Source organism: Triturus cristatus, chromosome 4_2, assembly GCF_964204655.1.
Source record: "Triturus cristatus chromosome 4_2, aTriCri1.1, whole genome shotgun sequence".
NCBI lineage: Eukaryota > Metazoa > Chordata > Amphibia > Caudata > Salamandridae > Triturus > Triturus cristatus.
The window spans coordinates 180,231,456-180,254,684 of record NC_140586.1 but is presented as its reverse complement, the minus strand read 5'-3'; the positions used below and the strand labels follow the sequence as shown (position 1 = coordinate 180,254,684).

At 42.6% G+C, this 23,229-nt stretch overlaps 1 long non-coding RNA gene across 1 annotated transcript; it reads right to left on the bottom strand.

Moving 5' to 3' along the window:
• Positions 1-17,086: 17,086 nt before the first annotated feature.
• LOC146833303 (uncharacterized) lies at positions 17,087-17,814 on the bottom strand. Its single transcript, XR_014960220.1, has 3 exons — positions 17,779-17,814; positions 17,586-17,680; positions 17,087-17,158 (listed from the first exon to the last, which is right to left on the bottom strand). It is a non-coding gene; the product is annotated as an uncharacterized LOC146833303 (long non-coding RNA).
• Positions 17,815-23,229: the final 5,415 nt, after the last annotated feature.

Genomic DNA, 23,229 nt, shown 5'->3' with positions numbered 1-23,229 from the left:
AGCAGGAGGCGGAGCCGGTATTGTCACTGGCAGGAGCAGGGCTATCAGTCGCCCAGCAGGAGGCGGAGCCAGAATTGTGTCAGGCAGGGCAGGCTACTCTTCCCTCACTCTACGTGTAAACGCCCCATTCACCCCAAACTGACTCATTCAGACCTCCGGAGCCACCCAGCCCCTGACACACACACCAAACCAGCGGAGACCGGTGGATAGTTGGACAAGAAAATAGCCACCTTCTAAAAGGGCTATTTTCAAACATAGAATTTGAAAACCATCCATCCTAAAGGGTGTGTTATTAAATTCTGAGTTCAGGGATACTAAACTCGACCTGCTACCATGCTCCCTGAGTCAGATAGATTATAATGGAGTTAATAATCCGTCTGCCCATCCTGGCCTATGGGAGGCAGGTAGCCCTTCAATAGTGAAGAACGAAAAGGGCTGTAATTCACTATTAGGTCATGCCACACACATCAGGGCATGACCTACCTTTTACCAACAAGGCACCCTGCCCTAGGGCCTACCATAGAGGTGTCTGAAATGTGGCAAAGTGAAGGTTTAGAGACTGGCAAGTAGGTTTCCTTGCCAAGTCGACATGGCAGTCGGGGACTGCACGCAGGCGCCGCGGTGGCAGGCCTGAGACATATTTTACACGCTGCTTCCGTGGGTGGCACAACCAGTGCTGCAAGCCCACCAGCAGCAGTTAACTTACACGCCCTTGGCACACGCAGTGCACTAGACTAGGGTCTGAACAGTAAGTCAACCAAGCCAATCATGGTAACACCAATCAGTGTAACAATTTAACATAGGGAGCACTTGCACTGTGGCACTGATCAGCGGTGGCACAGTGCCCAAAGCAATAAACCAGCAAAAACATCGTAAACAGAGGAGGCAAACAGAAAAAAATGGAGGAGAGACTCATGCCAATGATGCCAGGTCTAACAGCTCCCATGGCTGGAGAAGCATTCCCGGACCCCGGAGTAGCTCGAGCACCAAGGCACTGGCCCTGAGCTGCTGGGGCTTCGCACCCGTGCTCCTCCCTGTCCCATCCGGGTTAGCCTCCGTGTGAGTCTTCTGCTGCATCCTTGCTGTACCAAGGCAGGGGCTATGTCCATAGTGAGCATCTGAGGGGGCATCTGGAGTGGAAGCTGACCAGCGCCTCTTTCTCTCATCAACTTTGGCCCCATTACTGCCTGACCCTCTGATACCAACAGACCAGAGGTGATGAAAAGTTCCTTCTCCAGGCTCCGACACCCGGATATCACTGATCCAGCGTTCTTCACTACTGCCGAGTTCCAAGGTAGGACCCAGACGATTTCAGCAAAGCTTCTAGTCAGCTGGGGGTTTGTCATAATCCAGCATTAACTTTTAAAGTGGGTGTTAATGCTACCACCTCTTGGGAGCCACCTTTGGCCGATTCAAGCAGCCGCCATCTTGTTTGACTCTGGAATTCTAGAGGAATTAGAGTTAGAGCTAGGGTCGTAGCCCTACCCTCCTATTTTGTGTGGGGATTTTAATATTCACCTGGAAGCACGGGCCCCTTTATTAATGTATATCGAGGGAGGAAGCTACAGGTGTTCAGAGCATTAGATGCCCTGATCACAAGCCATGGTCTAATTGATATGTGGTCCTCGAGGAAGCCAGGAGATGCAGGTGAAGATACTTTTCATGCCCCTACACAAAATATGTCAGGTTAGATTACTTTTTTGTGTCAGCTACCCTTACGGAGGGCGCAGATTTCAGAAAATTGCTTATCACAGTCCTCTAATGCTGGAAGTCAGGGTATAGGGGCATGAATGACCCGGTACGAAGTGGACCCTTGATAAGAAACTTCTGGCTACGGAGGGGTTTATTGAGCATATCAAGGGATGGACTCAGCAATTTTTTGATCTAAATAGATACAGTGCATACAGAGAAAAAAGTTTGGGATACGTTTAAGGCGGGGTTAAGAGGGGAGATAGTTTTGCTGGACATAGGAGAAAGAGGCATAGGGAGGAGCTGTCTCACTTAACTGACCAATTGGCAAAATGTGAGGAGGAACATACAGCAGCTATAGCTGAAAAACAGACGGAGCAACACTCTGTTAGAGCTGGAGGTTATAAAGATAAAGGCAGCAATTAATGGATTGTACAGTAAACCAGTAGCAGAAGCCTTCCAAACCTACACTAGGGATAACTATGAGTATCGGGAGGCTACAGGTAAACACTTGGCATTACGGTTAAGACAAAGGACTGCAGCAAACAACATCGCGAGGCTGAAAAAGAAGAACGGGTCCCTAGCCACAGAGCCCCAAGAAATTCTAAGGGTATTTGAAGAGTTGTATAGGGACTTATATTAGACTAAGGAAATTGAATCCCCAGAGGCTGCTAGGCCTGAAACGCCCACAAATGTCCCTATGTGCAGGATCTGGAGGCTGAAGTTTCAATTATTGAAGTTACCGAGGCTCTCCAAGGAATGGCATAAGGGAAAGCGGTGGGCCCGATGGAATTCCGATGGTAATCTATTAAGCCCTTCAGTCAGAGCTAACTCCCCTTTTGTAAGATCTGTTTCTTGCAGTACCGTATAAGGGGATTCCACCTCAATCCTGGCAGGAAACTAATATCATTGTGTTTTTTGAAGAAAGGGAAAAAGGCAGAGGACCCAGCTTCCTATCGACCTATTTCCCTAAATAATGCTGATGAATTTTTTTTTTATAAGATTATTGAGCTCCGACTGGGTAAAATCATTGCCTCCCTGGTTAGTCCTTGGCAGCATGGCTTTATACCAAGGAGCGGGACCACGGATCACGTACGTCGGGTCATCTTCTTGTTTAATATTGCGTATGCCACAGGGGAGCAGTTGTCCTTGATTCTCCTGGATGCTCAAAAAGCTTTTGACCAGGTTGAGTGGGCGTATTTATGGGACAACCTAAGATCTAATGGGTTTGGACCTCGCATTTTAATGGCTATAAATGCTATGTATGTACAGCCTTATGCTAGGATCGCATTGATGCTTAGGGAGTCCGAAAAAATGTTGGTCGCTAGCGGCACAAGACAAGGATGTCCCTGCTCACCAATAATTTTCGCGATGTATATTGATCCATTCATCAGGTCAATTATGCAGGATCAGCTAATCAAATAAATAGTGGTCAGGAGATTTAGTACTAAGGTGTTAGCTTATGCTGACGATATAGCAGTCATCACCCCTGACCCATTGGGAGCAATCGCCAGGATTCAAATTTCGGCCCTGTATTTCGGTAGACTGTCGGGTTACAGCGTAAACTTGGATAAGACTAGAATTGTCTGTACTAAAACCACGATTTGCCAGGATCCACGTAAGGCTGAGGTAGCTACCTACCTCGGGATTGGTATCTCGGCGGATGTGGGGTCCATATGGGATAGTAATTTGGCTCCACTACTAGAGAAGATAAGTAAAGATCTAAAGAGAATGGACAACTTCTGCCTGTCGATAATAAGAAGGTGCAATGTGCTAAAAATGATGATGTTCCCCAAATTTGTATATTTATTGCGTTGTATTCCGCTAGAGCCAGAAAACAATTTCTTTAGGAAATTAGACGGAATATTTTCCCAATTTATTTGGCACTATAAGAAGGTCAGGCGTTCTCTGGAATTTTTGTCTCTTCCATAAGATCGCAGGAAGCTGGCAGTTTCTAATCTGCTTTATTATTATTGGGCAATAACAATTCAACAAATGGGCATACTGTTTAAATCTGGTGAGGGGGCAGAGAGAGATGCGGATGGCCTGGAAAGGGAAATTGCCCCTACAATATTTGAGTTGGCCATAGGTGGGACAGCACCAGGGCTTTTATTAAGGTAGTTAGAGGGCAGTTAATATAAAAAAAACATGCTTTAAGCCTCTTAGAGTGGCCTGGAATGTTTGGCACAAAGTATGCAAGCTTCTAGAAATACCTAGGCTGCAGAGATACCTGCTTTTGTGGCTCTCACCAGTATTTCCGGCTCCACTCTATGATGCGATAGGCAAACTCTAGGAACAGGCAGGAATTTGTAGGATAGGTGATGTTATTGATCTTAATGGAACTATCCCTTTTGTAGAGCTTCAGGAGCGCCTTAGCCTTGACGCTATATCATTTTTTAATATGTTGAAATTTGTGAGACGATTAAACTTGTTATATCTCATATAATTAGCTGGGGTCGGATCTCATTGTTAGAAATTATTTTGAATAAACAACCACAAACAAAGTATAAATACCCTATTCTGATAAATGCCAATCAAGATGATCTGGTAAAGGTTGAGACGGCTTGGGCAGACAAGTTAGAGAATCAGGATGTGGACCTAAGTAGGGCACTGTCACTTTCAAGGAAAATCTTCAGTGCGGCTAATCTGAAGGCCCAACATTTCAAAACTGTGTTTAATTTGTACTTTACTCTGGCCAAATTGTTTGCTTGGGGGGGAAGAGGGTAGATGATCACTGCCCTAGGTGTGGGCAGGATTCTACTGATTTGGCCCATATGTTTTGGTATTTTAGTAAATTAAGTTTGCTGAAGATGGGGATTGACACCTTTTTGTGTAAAATGTTAAAACAGAACGTGTTGGCTTCACCAACTATGATGATATTTGGCTGTGACGAGAATGCTCAGCTAGAACCTTCACAGGTATAATTTTGTTTTATGGCAACAGCTGTAGCTCGACTATTGATTGCAAGGCATTGGAAGGACGCTGACCCCCCGACATTTCAAGCTTGGTATGCCTAACTGCTTCATGTCTATAACATAGAGATGGCGCTGTATAAAAGCAAGGGTCGAATGGCAAGGAGAAGGGGTAGGCAAATTTGGGGCCCTGTGATGGATTAGGTAGTTAATAGTACCTTAATTTTTAATGGCAAACACATAGGTTTGCTTAAAGTAGTTTCTTAGTTGTTTGTTTTATGTTTGTTCTTTATTAAAAAATATGCGTACATGTATTTGTATTTCGTTTTTTTTTTATTTACTGTGCTTTTCTGGGCTGAAAATAAAAAACTTTAAAAGAAAAAAAAAGGACCAGGGTTTCGCTAGCGAGAGCTGGAGACAGAGAGCTGCAGACCTCTACACACTGACTCAAAGATGGGGAAGAAGTACAGAGAAATGCTAGAGAGAGCATGAGGTAGAAATTAGCAGAATGAGAAGTAGGGTACAAAAAGATCAATCAATCAAACATCATTTGTAAAGTTCAGCATTGTCACCCCTAGGAGTATCTGGGTGCTGTGTCTCCCTCGAAGAGCCAAGTCTTGCTTCAGGGCTGGAGGGGAAGGTCGTTGAGGTCTTGGCAGTGCTGTAGGAGAAGAAGCGGCCACCGCTGTGGCTGTGACAGGTGCGGGGAGTGTGTGCGAGGCAAGTAAAGAGGAGCGCAGGTGTCTAGCAGGTTGGTCGAAATTCCATCAGTGGTTGAGGTAGGCAGGTCCTAGGTCGTAGAGGGCTTTGTAGGTGTGTGTGACGATCTTGATCTAGCATCTCTTCTGGATGGGGAGCCAATGGAGGTCTCTCAGGTGGGTGGGTGATGTTTTTTAAAATATTTTTATTCAGGGATAGTTCATGAGAGCATAAGACGATAATACATTATTATGTCTCGCATTTCCACATGATTAAGAATATAAAAAAACATATACCATAAAAGAAGTGAAATTTGAATAGTTCACAATTTTAGAGCAAGAATCATCTAGCATAATACCTAAAATCATGATTGTTGTGTATCCCACCCAGCAGCACACTAAGTACCTACTGTCTCTTAACACATATTTTCCCATAAAGTCATGAACTTCCTATATGAGCTCGATCTTAGAGCATATTTTCTTTCATGTTCCTTAATCTTATCTAGTTTGCACATTAGCTGTTGAAAATTCGGAATATCATTAGACTACCACCTTTGAAGAATCAACGACCATGCTACTAGAACCAAAGGATATATCTGTTCTTTTATGCAGTGGGGTAGCTATTAAGTTGGGAGAGTATCCTTGCACCACTGTTTGGATATCTAAAACCTGTGGAGCTTTCCATATGCTAAAGCAGTACTGATTAATCACTACCCCAAATCTATTTAACTTTGAACACTCCCAGATGATGTGTGTCTACTTCCCTCTTCCCTCCATACTGCAGCGTAAACAGTTTGCAGAAATCTGAGGTTTTATTTTATGCAAAAAAATCTGGCGTTCAGTAGAGGAGCCACTTAAGGTAATATTGCCTTTGTCTTAAATTGGCCGCTTTCAATAAAGAGCCATTAAACTTATTGATCTGATTCCATAACACAGTAGAGACCTGTAGCCCTTTCTGGTTTTCCCATTTTCTCTGTGCTTTCTGATACAATTTACCTGCTGCTCGAGCTTGACAGAAGAAGGCCAAGCCACTGATCAATTTATGATGTTTAGGGTCTAATAGATGCTCAGCTAATTCACTGGCCTCATTGATATGTATAAAAAATCATTGAAGGATTATTTTACTATGTTCAATACACAGCTCTATTCCAGTCCAGGTTTTCCAGTCCCCAATTAGAAAGTCCCTTATTTTGCTAAAGCCCTGACTTCTCCATTTGGCTATAACCACCTCTATCTTCTGTACTTTTTGCGTATTTTATAGAGCCCCTTGCCATAGCCATTTGCTCAATTAGTAACTCAACATCTCTAATGCCGGATATGAGAAACATCAAGCTTCATGCTGATAATATTGCTCTCTTTTAAAACCTTACATTGAAGTCCAAATTCCAAAATCAAATATTTAATATATTTCAGAAATGTCAATCTATTGGGGGATACCGCTCTATAATTGTACATCTGACTCTTAACTAGCAGAATTAAGTCCATTGGTTAATACTCAGCCTAAGAAGTATCGAGGCATGAATGCTACGGAGAATGTTAATGATCTTTATTCCTTAAACTATATCCGTCATTATAATAAGATAAAAGACAAACTGATAAAATGGAAAGATCTTCCTATATCAATAATTGGTCGAGTAGCCATAATCCGTACGATGATCTTACCATTATGTAAAGAAGTGCAAGGCCTGTTTCCTACTTTTGTTTGAGCAAATAAGGTTTGTAGACACGCTATGGATGCACTGCATAGGCCCGGTGCAGAAGGGGGACTAGCTCTTCCTGACCTGAGAGAATACTACTTTGCGAATTTTGCACATACCATGTACAGAACAATGGAGGTACTAAATATTAACAGATATGATCTTTTTTTAAAGATCTAATCCACAAAGAATATGTAATCAAGGATTTTATGCGTTTAACAAAAATTCCCTGAAATGTCAGATAGAAAACACTAGAATGGAGAATTAAGCTACAAAACAGCTTTTTAGTCATTATGCGAGAAACTTTGCTCTTAGACGTATATATTGGCCAAAACCCATTGCTAGATTCAGCAGTTATAGTCAAATGGGGTGGCGTTGTTTGTTCGTTTGTGCAGGCCCTGGATCAGTCTGTCTGCAGTGTTCTGTATGGTCTAGAGTCTTCTGAGGAGCTGGGTGGAGATGCAGGCATAGAGGGTATTGCCGTAGTTGAGGCGGCTGGTGACGAGGGTCTGGGTGAAGGTCTTTCTAGTGTTTGTTGGAATCCATCTGAAGATTCAGAGGAGCATGCAAAGTGTTTGGAAGCAGGAGGTGGTGCCTGCGTTAACTTGTCAGTTCATGGCCAGTTGGCTGTCGAGGATGATAATGAGATTGCGTGCGTGGCCAGCTGGTGTGGGTGTGGGTTCGAGTTCTGTAGGCCACTAGCTGTGGTCCCATGCAGAAGTGTTCTTCCCAAAGATCGGCTAAATTGGTCATGCCGTTGCAGAAGCTGGTTTTGGTTTCGGAGGGGTCCTCCGTGAGATAGAGGATCAATTGAGTGTTATCTGCATAGGAGAATATGTGGAGTCCATGGTATCTGATGACGTCAATGAGGCGGGTCATGCAGATGTTGAACAGGGTGGGGCAGAGGCATGATCCTTATGGGATGCCGCATATGATATCTTAGGTGCGTAGGTGAAGGGAGACAGTCTGATGCTCTGTGTGCATCCTGTAAGGAAGGAGGTGATTCACCTGAGGGCATCTTGCTGTATGCCTATGTTGTGGAGTCTGTTGATGAGGGTGTTGTGGCAGACTGTGTCGAACACCGCTGAGAGGTCAAGGATTATCAGTACCATGAGTTCTACAGGGTCGAGGAGTGTTCTGATGTCGTCAGTGACAGCGATCAGCATGATCTCTGTGCTGTGGTTGGCACAGAATCCTGATTGAGAGGCATCCAGTAGGTGATTTTGCTCCTGGATTTTGGTGAGCTGCTGCTTGTTGGCTTCTCAAGAACTTTGGCTGGGTAGGGGAGTACGGAGATCAGACAATAATTTTGGAAATTGTTGTGGTCAGTGGAGGCTTTCTTTAGGAGGGGTCTGACATCTGCATGCTTTCATTTGTCCAGGAAGGTTGTTGTGGAGAGGAAGGTATTAAGTATGCTGGTGATTTGCATGCTGATAGGGTTTGTTGGAAGGTTGTGGAGGGCGTGGGTATAGGGGTCAGTGGCCGTCCCAGAGTGAATGGAAGACATGATGGCTGAGGTAGTGAGGGCAGTGAGCGGTGACCAGGTGGTGATGGTTTGGCTGCTGTTCAATGGTTTGATGATGTCATCGGTTATGAGGGTGGTGGTTTTGGATGTTGAAATCGCTGTTGATGTTGGTGATCTTCCTGTGGAAGCAGTCTGCTAGGGTGTCACAGAGTTCTTGGGAGGAAGGAGTGAATGGTGTTCTCTATTGCTGTTGGTTGGAGAATTCTTTAACTATTTTGAAGAATTCCTTTGTGTGGTTGGCCACAGAGTCAATGCGATTGGTGATGGCTGCTTTCTTAGCTTCTTTGATGTGCAGGCGATAGTTGCTAAGGGCTGTTTTGTGAGCTGCTATGTTGGCAGGGTTTTTGCTTGTGACCCATCGTTTCTCCAGTTGGTGGCAGTTGCGCTTGATGGTCCTGAGTTCTGAGGTGTTCCAGCTGGCATGTTTAGGGATCTCTTTGGATTTTGTAGGTTTCAGTTGGGCGACTCTGTCAGTGCTGTCGGTAATCCAGGTTGATGCCTCGGGCTGGGAAGTGGCGAGGACCTTTCTCCAGCTGTGGTGGGAGGAGATCTGAAACCTGGTGATGGTGTGCTAGACTTCATTGATGGTGAAGTGTACAATAGTGTGGTCAGTCCAGGAGAGTGCTGTAGTATGACTGAATTTAATTCTGTTGCTGGGGGTGAACATGGGGTCCAGTGTGTTTTTTCGGCTTTATGCGTGGGTTAGCAGACCAATTGGGTGAGGCCGATGTTGTTCAGGTTCTCCAGGAGTGCATCATTGAGGTCATCGATGTAGAAGTTGAGATTGCCTAGTAGGTCGTAGTGGTGGAAGTCAATTGCTAGGGAGGCAATTAGGTTGGGGATGGCACAGCAGAATGTTGCTCAGGGTCCTGGGGGTCTCTAGGCGAGGGTGCCTCCTATTGTGGTCTTCACATCAGTTTGTATCAGGAAGTTATGGTGTTTCATGAGATGAGTGGGGTCGTCGCTGATGGTGGGGCATCTGATGGTTTCCTTGAAGATGATGGCTATGCCTCTGGTTTGCTCTTGGCACAGTAGCAGTGCATCATCTAGTAGCGTTTAGGAGTGGCAGTAGTGATGTTGGGATTTGAGGAGTGATTGAGCCACGTTTCGGTGAAGGTAACATCCGTGGCGAGGGTAGTGACGGTGTCCCAGATTTCTGTGGCATGTTTTCAAAGTGAGCGGTCGTTGAGTAGGATACAATAGAGTGGTGGTGAGGTATTCTTGGTCTTGTCGGCAGGAGTGGTGAGAGATCTTTCAAAGATTATTTCGCAGGAGAAGTGGCAGTGTCAGCAGGTGAAGGGATCTTTGGTCGATCGTGGAAAGGAGGAGACACAGTTGTTTCGGAGTTCGGGGTCCAGGAGATCCTTGGCAGTGTACCATCGATCAGCGGGATGATCAGATGTCCTGGTGCTGGGCATTGTCCAGCTGCTGGTGCATTGGTGGTGTGCCCATTGTGCATGTCTGCTGCGTGGTCGTATGACTGTCTCCATTTAGTGGTCCTGGTTGGAGGTCCTAGTGCAGGCAATTCGAGGGCAGCAGGCAGTATACCGACAGGAGCAGTAAGCAGGGCAGGAACAGCAGGCAGCACAGGAGCAGGGACAGTGAGCAGCTCTGTGTCAGGGACAGCTGGCAGCATGGGGCGGCAGGCAAGGCAGGGACAGCAGGAAGTGCAGTGACACAGGCAGAGCAAGGGCAGGGACATTAGGCAGTGTAGGGTCCACAGGCTAAGTAGGGGCAGGGACAGGGAGCAGCACAGGGGCAGCAGGCATTGCAGGGTCAGGGACAGGGAGCAGCACAGGGACAGGTGAAGTGGGCAGTGCAGGAGCCACTGACAACACAGGGGCAGGGACAGGGAGCAGCACAGACACGGGCAGCAGGCAGTACGGAGGCAGCAGGTAGCACAGGGACTGGGGCAGCGAGCAGTGCAGGGGCCACAGGCAGCACAGGGGCAGGGACAGCAGGCAATGAAGGGACAGGGAGCAGTGCAGGGACATGGGCAGCAGGCAGTACAGGGGCATCAGGCAGCGTAGGGACAGGGGCATCAGGCAGCACAGGGACAGCAGGCAGCAGAAGGGCAGGGACATGGGCAGGAACATGAAGCAGCACAGGGACAGGGGCAGCAGTCAGTACAGGGGTGGGGGTACAGTACCTTAAGCTCCGGATTAGGCAGAAGGGGGTAGCCCTACCTTGCCTCCTATGGGCTCTGAAGGGCAGGGACGGGTCCACCCTTGGCCTGGGCTCAGCTCGGGCATTATCCGTGCACGTCCCATGAAACGGAAATCAAAGTCTGGCTATGAGGCCGGAGAGGCAGGGCCAGGACCAGCAGGAGCCAATCTTTCTATCAGCGGAGGCTGCTGGGTGGTTTAATTTGGCAGCAAGAATGGTCTAGAAGAGTCCCCAGGTAGATAGGTTGACTCAAGTGGATAGTAAATTAGAGCCAAAGGTAGATTGAGAGGGGTGAACATTAGAAAGATTATTTGGAGGGAAAAATAGGTGAAGTAAAAAAAAGATGTAACGTTGAGAAATAAAGGGGACATTAAGACAGGAGGAGTGGGAGTGTAAAAAGTAAGTGGCAGGGAAGGTGTGTTAAAAGGTAGTCCAGAGAGGAAAATGAAAGAGAGACAAAAGACAGTGTCAGTTTAAAAAAAGGGCTAGAGGTTGAGGAAGAGTTAAAGATAAAGGAGTAAGGTTGTGCGAGAGATGGCATAAAGGGGACAAATGTAGAAAGAAGTAGAGGGGATAGTGAGACAGTGATAAAATATTAGGGAAATTGAGGTTGTGCATTGAGAGAGTGAAATTTAAAGGAGAGCGATGGAATCATGTATGAGATGTCAAGTAGAAAGAGAGGTGACAAAGAGAGTGTGTGTGGCAAAGGGGATGATAAAGGTAGAGAGAGGTAAGGCATAGACAGAATTATGAGGCAAAGAAATAGATGTGGCTGAGGGAGAGGTTTAGTAGTGGAAGGAAATAGACACTGCAATGAGATGGAAAGTACTATGAGGGTTGAGAACAGGGTGGGGTAGGGAAGAAGAGAAGTGGAAGTAGGCACAGATAGTAGTGGAGAGAGGGTTAGAGACAGGTGGGATTCTGAGAGATGTATCCGAAAGAGAGAGTTGAGGTGAATAGAAATGTGGTACAAACCCTATAGGTACGGCCTCCATCTAATGGCCATCAGCCGCACTATCTCAACCTCCCAAACACTAATTGTGGTGTAGGAAAGGGGAGAATCTCCCCTTTCCAATGATATCTCTTCCCTTGAGTTACAGCCCATGAAGGTAAGAGCGGTGGGGCGCGTTGGGAGGTGAAGTTGACAGACGACCAGGCGGAAAAATAGAATTAAAAAAAACACTTACCTTGAACTCACTGCATTCCCAACTCACACCCATAGCAAATAAGTTTTTTTGCACCCTTGGTAGGCAGATTGCGGTAATGACACCTGAACTGCCCTTCCGGGGAGAAGAAAGCCCACTGGACACCAGAGTTGTTTTGTAGAGTATTTATAGGGGGTGGGGGCTGTCCATTATGGGCACGGACCTACTCCCACCCTGATAAACTATAATAACAGTCATTCTACACCCTCCGAAGACAGATAGGGTGATAACCCCCAGTCTACCATCTCAGGTGCAGAAAGCCTACTAGACACCTAGTAATGTATTTTTTTAAATATAGTTGTGGGGACTGCCCACCATGGGCAAAGCCATGCCCGCACCCCAATAAGAGAGATAGTCTTTCTGCCTTTCCTGGGGGAATGGGGGGAATTATCCCGAATCTGCCCCCCCGGGGAGGGGGTACAGAAAGCCCACTAGACACAAGGGGCATATTTTTTTAATAACTATAGGAGTCGGAGGCTGCCCATAATGGCAGCATGGTCATGACCCCACACACAACAACTATAGCCACTGTCTTTCTGCCCTCCTGGTCCCCTTGAGGGCAGTTGGGGGTGATTATGCCCAATATCCCCGGGGGGGGTGGAGGGCAGAAAGGCCACCAGACACCCGGGAATGGATTTTTTTAAATATAGGGGTGGGGCTGCCCATGCCCCCACCACAACAAGAGAAATAGTCTTTCTGCCCCCCTGGGGGCCAATGGGGTAATTACCCCTGATCTGTCCTCCCGGGGGGTTGGGGGGGGCAGAAAGCCTACTAAACACCAGGGACTTAAAAAATCATAGGGGTGAGGACTGCCCACCATAAACATAGCCATGCACCAATCCCAACTAAATAGCACAACAGTCAGTCTGCCCCCTTGCAGAGCAGATTGGAGTATTTACACCAGATGTGCCCCTCTTGGAAGGAACACCCACTAAAAGCCAGGGAATGTGTCTTTTTTTAATATGGGGTGGGGGCTGCCCATTAAGTAAATGGGGCAACAGTCTTTCTGCGCCCTGGTGGTCAGATGGTGATAATTACCCCGGATCAGTTCCCAGGGGACAGAAAGCCCACTAGGCTCCAGAGGAAGTTTTTTTTCAAATATAGGGGTGGTGACATTCCACTATGGGCATGGTTGTGCCGACACCCTAACGTATGGGGCACACCAGTCTATATGCCCCCTGGGGCATTTGGGGGGCAGAAAGCCCACTAGACAGCATGATTTGTTTTATTTTTTAATATAAGGGTGAGGCTGTCCAGCATGGGCAACAGTCATTCTGCCCTCTGTGGGGCAGATGAGGGTAATTAACCCTGATCTGTTCCCCAGGGGCAGAAAGCCCACTGTAGGCAGCAATGTATATTTTTAATAAAATAATGAGGTGGGTCTTTCCCATCCTAACATTAGAGCCCACACTTACCCTTAAAGACTTAACGGATCAAACAGAAGCCAAAAGGAGACTTGGTTTTGATCCATTCCTGTCACAGGCACTAGATTCAGCCACACAAGTGCTGCAGCGCTTTTATCAATCCAAGCGAGATAATGCTGGGTGGTAGGAATGTTGTGGATTCCAGAAGTTACCATCATGGAAATGTAAGGACATTTATGATTTCAGACAAAGTTTGAGGTTTGCATGGCATTGTGGATAACAAAATCCTCATGGGATCCACACAAGATAAACCACTGTGGACTCCCCTAGTTGTCTAGTTTTTTAAATAGTGCAGGCTTGCTAGGTTTCCCTAGGTGTCACCTGAGTTAGGGCCTAAAATCCACAGTTATCCGTTTTGCAAAAAACGTGTCCGTTGTGAGTGGGAAAAGTTGATGTATCTATGTTCCGTTTTGGCCCATTTCCTGTCTCGAACACACAAGTAAGGTAACATTTTAATCGTAAGACTTTGGGGAATGCTGGGTGGAATGAAGTATGTAGCTCTCCACAGATTCTAAAACTTTCCATCGCAGAAATGTGTGGGAAATGTGGTTTTTAGTCAAAGTTTGAGGTTTAAAAGGGATGAGACAACCTGGTGAAAGTGACACATGTCACCCTATCCTGGATTTGTCCAGGTGTCTAGTTTTAAAAAATGTACAGGTTTGCTAGGTTTCCCTCAGTGCTGCCTGAACTAGGGCCCAAATTTCATAGCTACCCACTTTGCAAACAACGGGTCAGTTTTGACTAATGAAATGTGATGTATCCATGTTGCATATGCAAGAATTACTGTCGCTGGCACTAGGCCTACCCACACAAGTGAGGTACCATTATTTTGGGAAGACTTTGAGGACTGCTGAGTAGAAGGAATTTTGAGGCGCCCCACAGATTCCAGAATGTCCCATCACAGAAATGTGAACAAAATGTAATTTTTTTAGTCAAAGTTTGAGGTTTGTTAGGGATTTTGAGTAAAACAACCTGGTGAGAGTCACATAAGTCACCCCATCCAGGAGTCCCCTAAGTGTCTAGTTTTTGAAAATATACAGGTGTTCTAGGTTTCCCTAGGTGCCAGCTCAGCTAGGGCCCAACGTCTACAGCTATCCACTTTGCAAAAAACAGGTGAGTTAGTTTTGAGTGGTAAAATGTGATGCACCCATTTTGCATTTTTAGGCCATTTTCTGTCACAGGCACTAGGCCTACCCACACAAGTGTGGTACAATTTTTATCCGAAGACATGTGAGAGCATACAAAAGTAGGACATTTATTATTACCAACTGGATTTCACAGCATTTGTGCCTTCCAAATGTAAGCCAGTGTATAAGAAAGAAGAATTTTGAAAAACACTCTCCAACTCATATGCTAGTAGGGGTACCCACAAATTCAGAAATTTACAAATAACCACTGTTCTTAAACTCCATATCTTGTGTGCCCATATCAGAAATACATAGGTTTCCTTGATACCTATATTTCACTCCTCATATTTCACCTTATGAATTGGTCTATGCTCCGGACACAATGAAAAACCATTGTATGGTGCAGCTCCGTTCATGCCTCTGGGTACCCAGGTTCTTTGAAAGCCTACAAACCCTATATAGCCCCGCAACCAGAAGGGCCAAGCAGATGTAATGGTATATTGCGTTTGTAAATCAGCCATTGAGACAAAAAGTTACAAATGAAAATGTTGCCACAAATGGTCATTTTTTCCAACTCATTATCAAGATTGGTTTATTTCAACACTTCATTTCTTTGGAGAAACCTTGAGGGATCGACACATACGACCCCTTGATGAATTCAGAATTGTGTCTACATTTCATAACTTTATAGCTATTATGGATTGGCCATAAGTTTTAGACTGGTTCCGCCACAGACTAATATATATATATTTTTTTAGCCTTCATCAGGATTTAGGTCAAATATTTGGCTATATTTAGCCACTAGATAACTTCACTTTGAGTGAATGCATTTTGCTCTTTCATAAGGAGCACATCTGCCAGTTCCTTTCTGTGACAATGCTTTTGTTTTCAATGTATTACTTTGATGTTGCATTTGTGTTTAAAGTCTGATGTGACAGCAGGATGCTTTATACCAGCCCAGGCCACTTTCCATGACTTATTAGTTCCTGTCTCCTGCCAATGCTGTTATACATTTCATTTAAGAGAAAGCCCTTTGTTTTCTCAAATAAACAAAGGACACTCCATAAGGAATTTAACAGTATCAAACATTGCGTCCTTTGAAACTGTTTTCTATCAAGTTGTTGGACGCATCAATATTTCACACTTGAATTTATAAGTGGACATTCTGCAGAACATGTTTATTCTGCGCCCAAATGCACTAATGGTTCTTTAATAGTCTTTGCCCAGGAAGAAAACCAGCCTTTATTGTGTTTAGTTTGAAGCACTTTTTAATATCATTTTTCTTTTCTTTTCTGTCTTTCTTTCTTTCATTCCTTTCCTATTTTGTATTCCTTCTGATTCCTTTCTTTAATTTTTTTGAAAAAGAAGAGAGAGGGACCCCTAGGCCAAAGGAGAGGGGCACCAGAAACGACCTTAGTCACAAAAGAATAGACTCCTTGGCAACAGTGCACTTCACTCACCAAACAACTCACAATAGTAGGATGAGAATGGACAACTGGAATGTGGTCAAAGGGGAGACAACAAATTATAGATTGTACAAATTTATTCAAAGATTCATTGATAGTCACAGATATCAAACAATACACATTGTCATATAGCTATTTATGAGGCAATGACAGTGTCACATGATACAGTACAGAAATAATCATCAAATATAAGTTAAAAACTATCACTGTTTAAAAAAAAAACATTTGCAAATGCAATTAAATGAACAGCATAAAACATAGGATTGGGAACAAAAAGAAAAAGAACAAATTAGTCCTATTAAAACAAAGAAAACCACCAAATCAAGGATTCATCAGTTGTCACCCTAATCGATATCACTTCAGTTATATGTGTCACAAAAACAATCATAGGTTTTGTGTGGTTTCCTTTTTTAGGAGCATCGACGCGTTTCGGTGGGCACTAATTCACAGCCAACACCTTCTTCAGGAAATGTTATATAAGGTCCCAATATCAGTTACACTAAAAGAAATAATCTGAAAAAAAGCCATATAAAATAATTTTAGTGACAGCCAAGATAAATTCATTGTCTCAATGTTTGACTCATCCTACTGTCCAAAAACTCATCCCACACCTTAAAAAAGTGAAACTAACATCCATACATATCTAACACTCTGAGATTCATACATTTTATTGGAGTTCTATATACTAGTAAAAACCACTTAGCAATATAGTCAATTGTCTTTATAATAGGCACACAAAGCATGTTTTTAAACTCTGAGATAGTCCTAGTGATGCTTAGATACTTCTCATGTTTAGATCTCATCTATGGCTATGACGTCTACGCTGCCACCTATATTTAACAGTTGGTAGATGTTTCCTCATACTGACAATGAGCCAACAAAACACAATTCCCATTCTCTCCTACTTATTTGGTAGTGATTATCAGTCTTATTGTGTAACTCACATTTCTTATTCGGCAAAATATGTCCTTATGAGTCCTGCCGAGGTTTTATCCATATATCTGGTCCGTAAAATTCCTTCACATAATTTTAGAGGAAAGCCTATTTAGACAAAACATGAACGCTGAAATAATAGCTCAAAGTTAAATTGAAATCTAAATTCAAAGTATAACAAGTTAATAATGTATAGAGACTATTTGCCTTTTATACCTTGATTATATCAACTCCGAGTTAAGGTAAACCCAGGACGCTAGTCTGTCTATCCGGATACAGTCCTTATTAGTATTCCCATCAAGAATAGTCAAAAGACCTATAGATGGAAAATAAAGCATTGTATTAATACTAATTTCTAGGTTCTTTTATTAGTCTTTAAAAAGAACGATATAAGTCTTACAACCATCCTGGGTACAAATGTCCCAACTAAGACATTATTCCATGATTGGCTCGAACAGAAACTATGATCACACAGTGACAAGTTTCACTCGAAATGTTAAGTTCACACAGCGCCTTTTTAGATAAATAGTTTGTACGTCACACCCACTATCAATACGGTTGTAGTCTTACAAAGTTATGTAACCACTGATAGCTTTCCCTTCAGCAACCATTACCTAAGCCACAGAAAAAGACCGCCAAGCAGTCAGTCAAAACCACTACATATTGTATCTGAAACATCACAATAAAATTAAAGATAAAGAAAAAATCGAACCCGGGTGTCTATATAATAAATTCTTGTTTACCTCAGCACGTTTATCCAGAGATACAAAGCCCGTTTCTTCATCGGGTGTCAGAAAATAAGAACGTCCCAAAAACTGGGATCTATGCAAATGGAGCACTGTAAAGCAATTACAGAAACGTCATCCAACCTTGTGAGAAAAATCTCACAACTACAATGCGACATCTTAACTCTAGCCGCCAACAACCTGTACATACCTATGTGCCGCCTGATATGATACGCACGGTCAAGCCTCCTGAGTCGATGGAACAAGACTCACAGAGGACGGAAGGCTTAAATACAGAATCACTAATCATCAAGCAATAGGAAGTATACACACCACTTCCGGGGTACATAAGGCTTGATGTCGTCTATATCTAAGCGGCCGCGAGTTTGGCCGCCATCTTAAAAGTACACGCTGCTAGTACTCTCAGCTGTTAGAAATAAGATAACGGTCTGTTCTTTACGGATTAAACAGTAGTCCCTACTCTTGAAATCCCATATATGATTCACCATCCGAGTTCGTCAATAATGGTAAAAATATAGCTACGGCAGCCAAAAAGAGTATTTTTATTAAAAAAAATTTTGGGGTACTCACCACTGTTCTTACTGCCACTAAGGAGAGCTAGTTTTGTAATTGCAAGTCTGTATAATGAAGTACAATAATGTACACCTAACTTACTGGGCATAAAGACCGCGATCGAACCTTACACTCGAGCAGCCTCAAATACATAGCCGCCATCTTTAAAGAGTGGAATTACTATGGCCCAAGTGATTATTCTACTTAATATGCTTAAATCAGATTGTTGGGGATCCAGCATAAATAAAACAACCTATAGAGATTATATGTTCAGACCTAACAGCAAGGTTCTGTACACCTAACAAGAAGTAAAAACTCACAGCTGGTTATAATAAATCAGTCCCTCATATCTATGCCTATATTATGAAGGCCGATGATTATACACATTGTTATAAGGAAGCCCATATTTTAAGGGGAGGCAGTTTTCTGGAAATTAAAATATCCGCACCAAGGTTTAAATCATCATTCAAAGGTAGGGAAAAAGTCCCCTTCATAAAGATAGGCATATCGAAGCAAAAGAGCACATAAAAAGTCTTGTTCTACTTATCTAACCACTAGTAGATGTTCCCATTCTTCTCTTGAGTTTAGTCCTTTGCGCACGGTGTTAAGATGGGAAATATACCATTGTTCGCGTGCTTTGCGCTTGTTCCCGATATTCTCACCTCTCCTGTCCACTGTAACCTTTTCCAGGATATACCACAGAAAATCATTTTCACCATGTCCGGACTCCAAGAAATGGGGCACAAGAGGCGCAGTTACTTTTTTCGTTTTAATTGCTGATCTATGCTCTTTTAGCTGAACTCGCAATTCTCTCCCCGTTTCCCCTACATAGCCTAAGCCACAGGGGCACCGGAGAAAGTAAATCACATTCTAACTTCTGCAGTTATTGAGAGTATTTGCTTTAACTACACTGCCATTGTGTGTAATCTCTTTAGTTTGTATACATTGGGGACAAATATTGCAGGTTCCACATCTGTTATTGCCAATAGCTGGATTATTTGTAATTGTTCTTTGGCTCTCAACCCTATCTTCACGATACGTATGCACTAAGATATCTCTTAAATTGTTGTTTTTCTTAAAAGCATACAATAGTCTATCCAATTTGACCTCTTCTTCATGGTTCAAAATATGCCAATTTCTATTGACAATATTCTTTATTTGATTGCTCAAATTAGAGAATTTACTCACAAAAACCACTTTGTTAGGTAATTCCTTTCTAGCTGCTGGTTTATTGACCAAGGCGTCTCGGTCATAGAACCTAGCACGCTTAAAGGAGTGGGTCAAAAGTTTTTTTGGGTAGCCTCTATCTCTAAACTTACGTTTAAGCTCATCAGCATGTTTGTAAAAATCTTGTAAATCAGAGCAGTTTCTCCGAAGCCGGAGAAACTGGCTAAAAGGGATACTATCCCTTTGGGATTTGGGGTGAAAACTGGAGAAGTGGAGGAGAGTGTTCTTGGCCATAGGTTTAGTGAACAGTTCCACTTCCAGAACTCCATTTGAGTCTTTTATCGTAATATCCAAGAAATCAATTTTAGTTCTACTATGGTGAAACGTGAATCTCAGATTTGGGTCGCCCAGGTTCAGCCAGTCCACAAACAATTCCAAGTCTTCAATTGTGCCTTCCCATATAAAGAAAATATCGTCAATGTAGCGGTACCAGCCCGCTACATTTTCAAAAAAAGGGGCCACCTCGTTGTAGATGTGCTTGGTTTCAAACTGGCCAACATACAGACAGGCCAGACTGGGAGCACAGGTAGCCCCCATGCTGGTCCCTTTCAACTGTTTAAAGTACTCATCTTTGAACAGAAATATGTTGTTTTTCAAGATCAGGTTAACACAACTGACAATAAAGTCAGCACTAGCTCCCCCCAGGTCCTGATCCACAAGAGCATTACGAATCACATCAACCGTGTCATTTTGTGGAATATTTGTGTAAAGAGACTCAATGTCCAGGGTGACTAGACACTGAGTCTCCCCACAGAACGGCTTCCCTTCAATGAGGGAAATGATGTGAGCAGAATCTCTCACATAAGAACGCAAGCCAAAGACAATGGGGCGTAAAAAATGATTAACGTACTTACTAACAGGTTCCAACAGGGAGCCAATACTGCTCACTATTGGTCTCATTGGTGGGTCAGTGTTATTTTTATGGATCTTTGGTAGGCCGTATATAGCAGGGGTCCTCGGCTCCAAATTGTTGAGGAATTTAAACTCATCCTCACAGATCCAAGAATTTTCTTTAGCTTCTAATAATAGGGCAAGACATTCTCTAGACACCGCAGCTAGGTTTCTCACATTGGTACGTTCATAATGTTCCTCAACGTTAAGCAGTTCGAGCATTCTACGCTCATAATCCGAGGTATTAAAAACCACTACCCCACCTCCCTTATCGGCAGGCTTAATCGTTAGATTCCTATCTGCTTTTAGGGAGTTGAGGGCCTGTCTTTCTGCTCTATTAATGTTGTTATGACCCGCAAATTTGTTTGATTTGCTCCGGATATTATGAATATCGCTTTCAACCGCTTTCTCAAAAACTTCAATGTTTTTCCCAACCATAGCCAGGCTCGGAGTAAACTGTGATTTGGGTTTGAGGCCCGAGAGATTAATGCGTTCAAGTGTCTCCCTTCTTTCCTTGTTTCTATTATTCTTCAATCTTTCTTTCTTTCTTTCTTTCTTTCTTTCTTTCTTTCTTTCTTTCTTTCTTTCTTTCTTTCTTTCTTTCTTTCTTTCTTTCTTTTCCTTCTTTCTTTCTTTTCCTTTTGTTCTTCATTTCCTTTCGTTCTTCATTTCCTTTTTCCTCTTTTCTTGTTTTCCTTTTTCTATCATCCAGTTCCTTTTTTGCTTTCCTTGGTTCTTTCATTGTTTCTGTCCTTCATTGTTTCTCTTTCATTCTTTCATATCTTCTTCCCTTTTTTCTTGCTTTCTCTTTCATTCCTTCTTTCCTCCTTTTTTCTTTCATTACTTATTTCCTTCTTTCTTAGTTTCCCTTTTTCTTTAAAAATTCCTTCTTTCTTTTACTTTCATCAATTCTTTCCTTTATCCTTGCTTTCTTTCTCTTTTGTCTTCTTTCTTCCCTTCTTGTTTCTTGCATGCTTTCATTCCATGTGTCCTTCTTTCTTGTTTTCATTAGTTTTTTTCTCTTTCTTCTTTCCTTCTTTCATGTTTTCTATTTTTCTTCATTCATTTTCTCCTTTCTTTTTTCCTTTAATTCCTTTTTTCTTTTTTCTTGGTTTCTGTTTATCTTTGATATTTTCATCACTTTCATTCTTTCTTCTTTCATCCCTTCTTTTCTTTATTCATGCTTTTCTCTATATTGCCTTTTTTCTTTCTCTCCTTTCTGCTTCTTGCTTCATTAGTTTTTTCTTTTTCTTGCTTTTATTCATTCTTTAATTCTTTTTTTTTATATTACTTCTTACTTGTTCTGTTTTCCTTTGCCATCTATTACCTTCTTTCTTTCTATTCCTCTTACTTACTTTCTTTCTTTCTCTCTCTTTCTTTCTGTCTTTATTGGCCTTTATTCTTTCTTTCTTTCCTTCTTTCTGATTTCTTTGTTTCCTGCTTTTTGGTCTTCCCTTCCTTCCTTCCTTCCTTCCTTCCTTCCTTCCTTCCTTCCTTCCTTCCTTCCTTCCTTCCTTCCTTCCTTCCTTCCTTCCTTCCTTCCTTCCTTCCTTCCTTCCTTTCTTCTTTCCTTCTTTTCCTTCCTTCCTTCTTTTCCTTCTTTCCTTCCTTCTTTCTTTCTTTCTTTCTTTCTTTCTTTCTCAAAGGCAAGAGGCTGGCAGCTAATGGCATAATGACTGGCTTTTTTAGGTCTTGTTAGGCAAGACTTTCATTGATTTATCTTTGGTTGTATCATTTAAATTTGCACATCAACACAAAAAGTATTTCTCTTCAGTGGCAGGGAGTCCAATTCTAATGTGTGCTTTTTGAGACAAAAAATATTTTCTTACTTTTGGTCAATATTTTTAATCAGATTGACAAATGCCCAGCAGCTTCCTGAACATTCAACTTTTGCAGAAGCTATGACAAAACAAAACACGAATTGCAAAAAGGCTGGTCGACAATGCCAGACCTACCAGCTTTGCCAATGCTTGTCTTTTTATAGTTACCTCTCTCAAATAGAACTAGGCATTATTATGTGGCAATAATCAACTGACTGTTGTTATTGTTCTCTTACTGGCTACCTATGTCAATAAGTGTCTTCCATTACTGTAATCATATATCTAATCAATGTCAAACCAATTGATGCAGTTTCTTATTTACTTTCCTTTATTTCCCTTTCTACTGTCCAGTAATACAATCACACATCTAGGCTATTACCAAAAAATATTGGAATACTTCAATTATTGCTGCACCCTCTAAGTGATGCTTATTTAACTATCTACAGAGCTGATAAAAAAGAACGTGGTCTTGTTATGTCTCTGTATTATATATTGCATCAAGGATGTCACTGATCCTTTACTCTTGTTATACTGGATGTTACTATTCCCCATAGTTAAAGCTGGAAATGTAGTTCAATATGGAGTTTGACACTGCGGGCTGAAAGCCCGACACCATTGGGCAGCCACTATTGCCCACCTGCTGGGCAGCCTCAATAACTGATTATTAGCCTATCTAGTCTATTATTTAAGAGATCACTAATCACTCAAGGCTCAAGTTTATTTATTATTATTTGGGACTCCGAAGAGTTCCACATAAAGTGAAAAAGGTACATCCAAAAATCAACATAACACTCCATTAAAAGAGGATTTTTCTAAATATATATGATACTAAATTCATCATATCTTATAAAAACAGAGAAAGAGCACATACACAGAAACCATTCCAGGAACCTTTTGAGTGCTAATTAGATTGATCCATAACAAATCAGGTTACCATCGTTGAATACTTAATGGACTTTTACAAAGATTGCAATCTAATACTACAATGGAAACTTTAAGAATTAAGAACATATAGTAAAAAAGTGGGGATTTGTTAATTCAGAGTACAGTACAAAATAACCAGCAGCATAATGAATATTTAAGAATATTTGAAAACTTTGCAGAAAAACAGAGTAATAGAATTCAGGGGGAAATACACAATAACTAGCAGT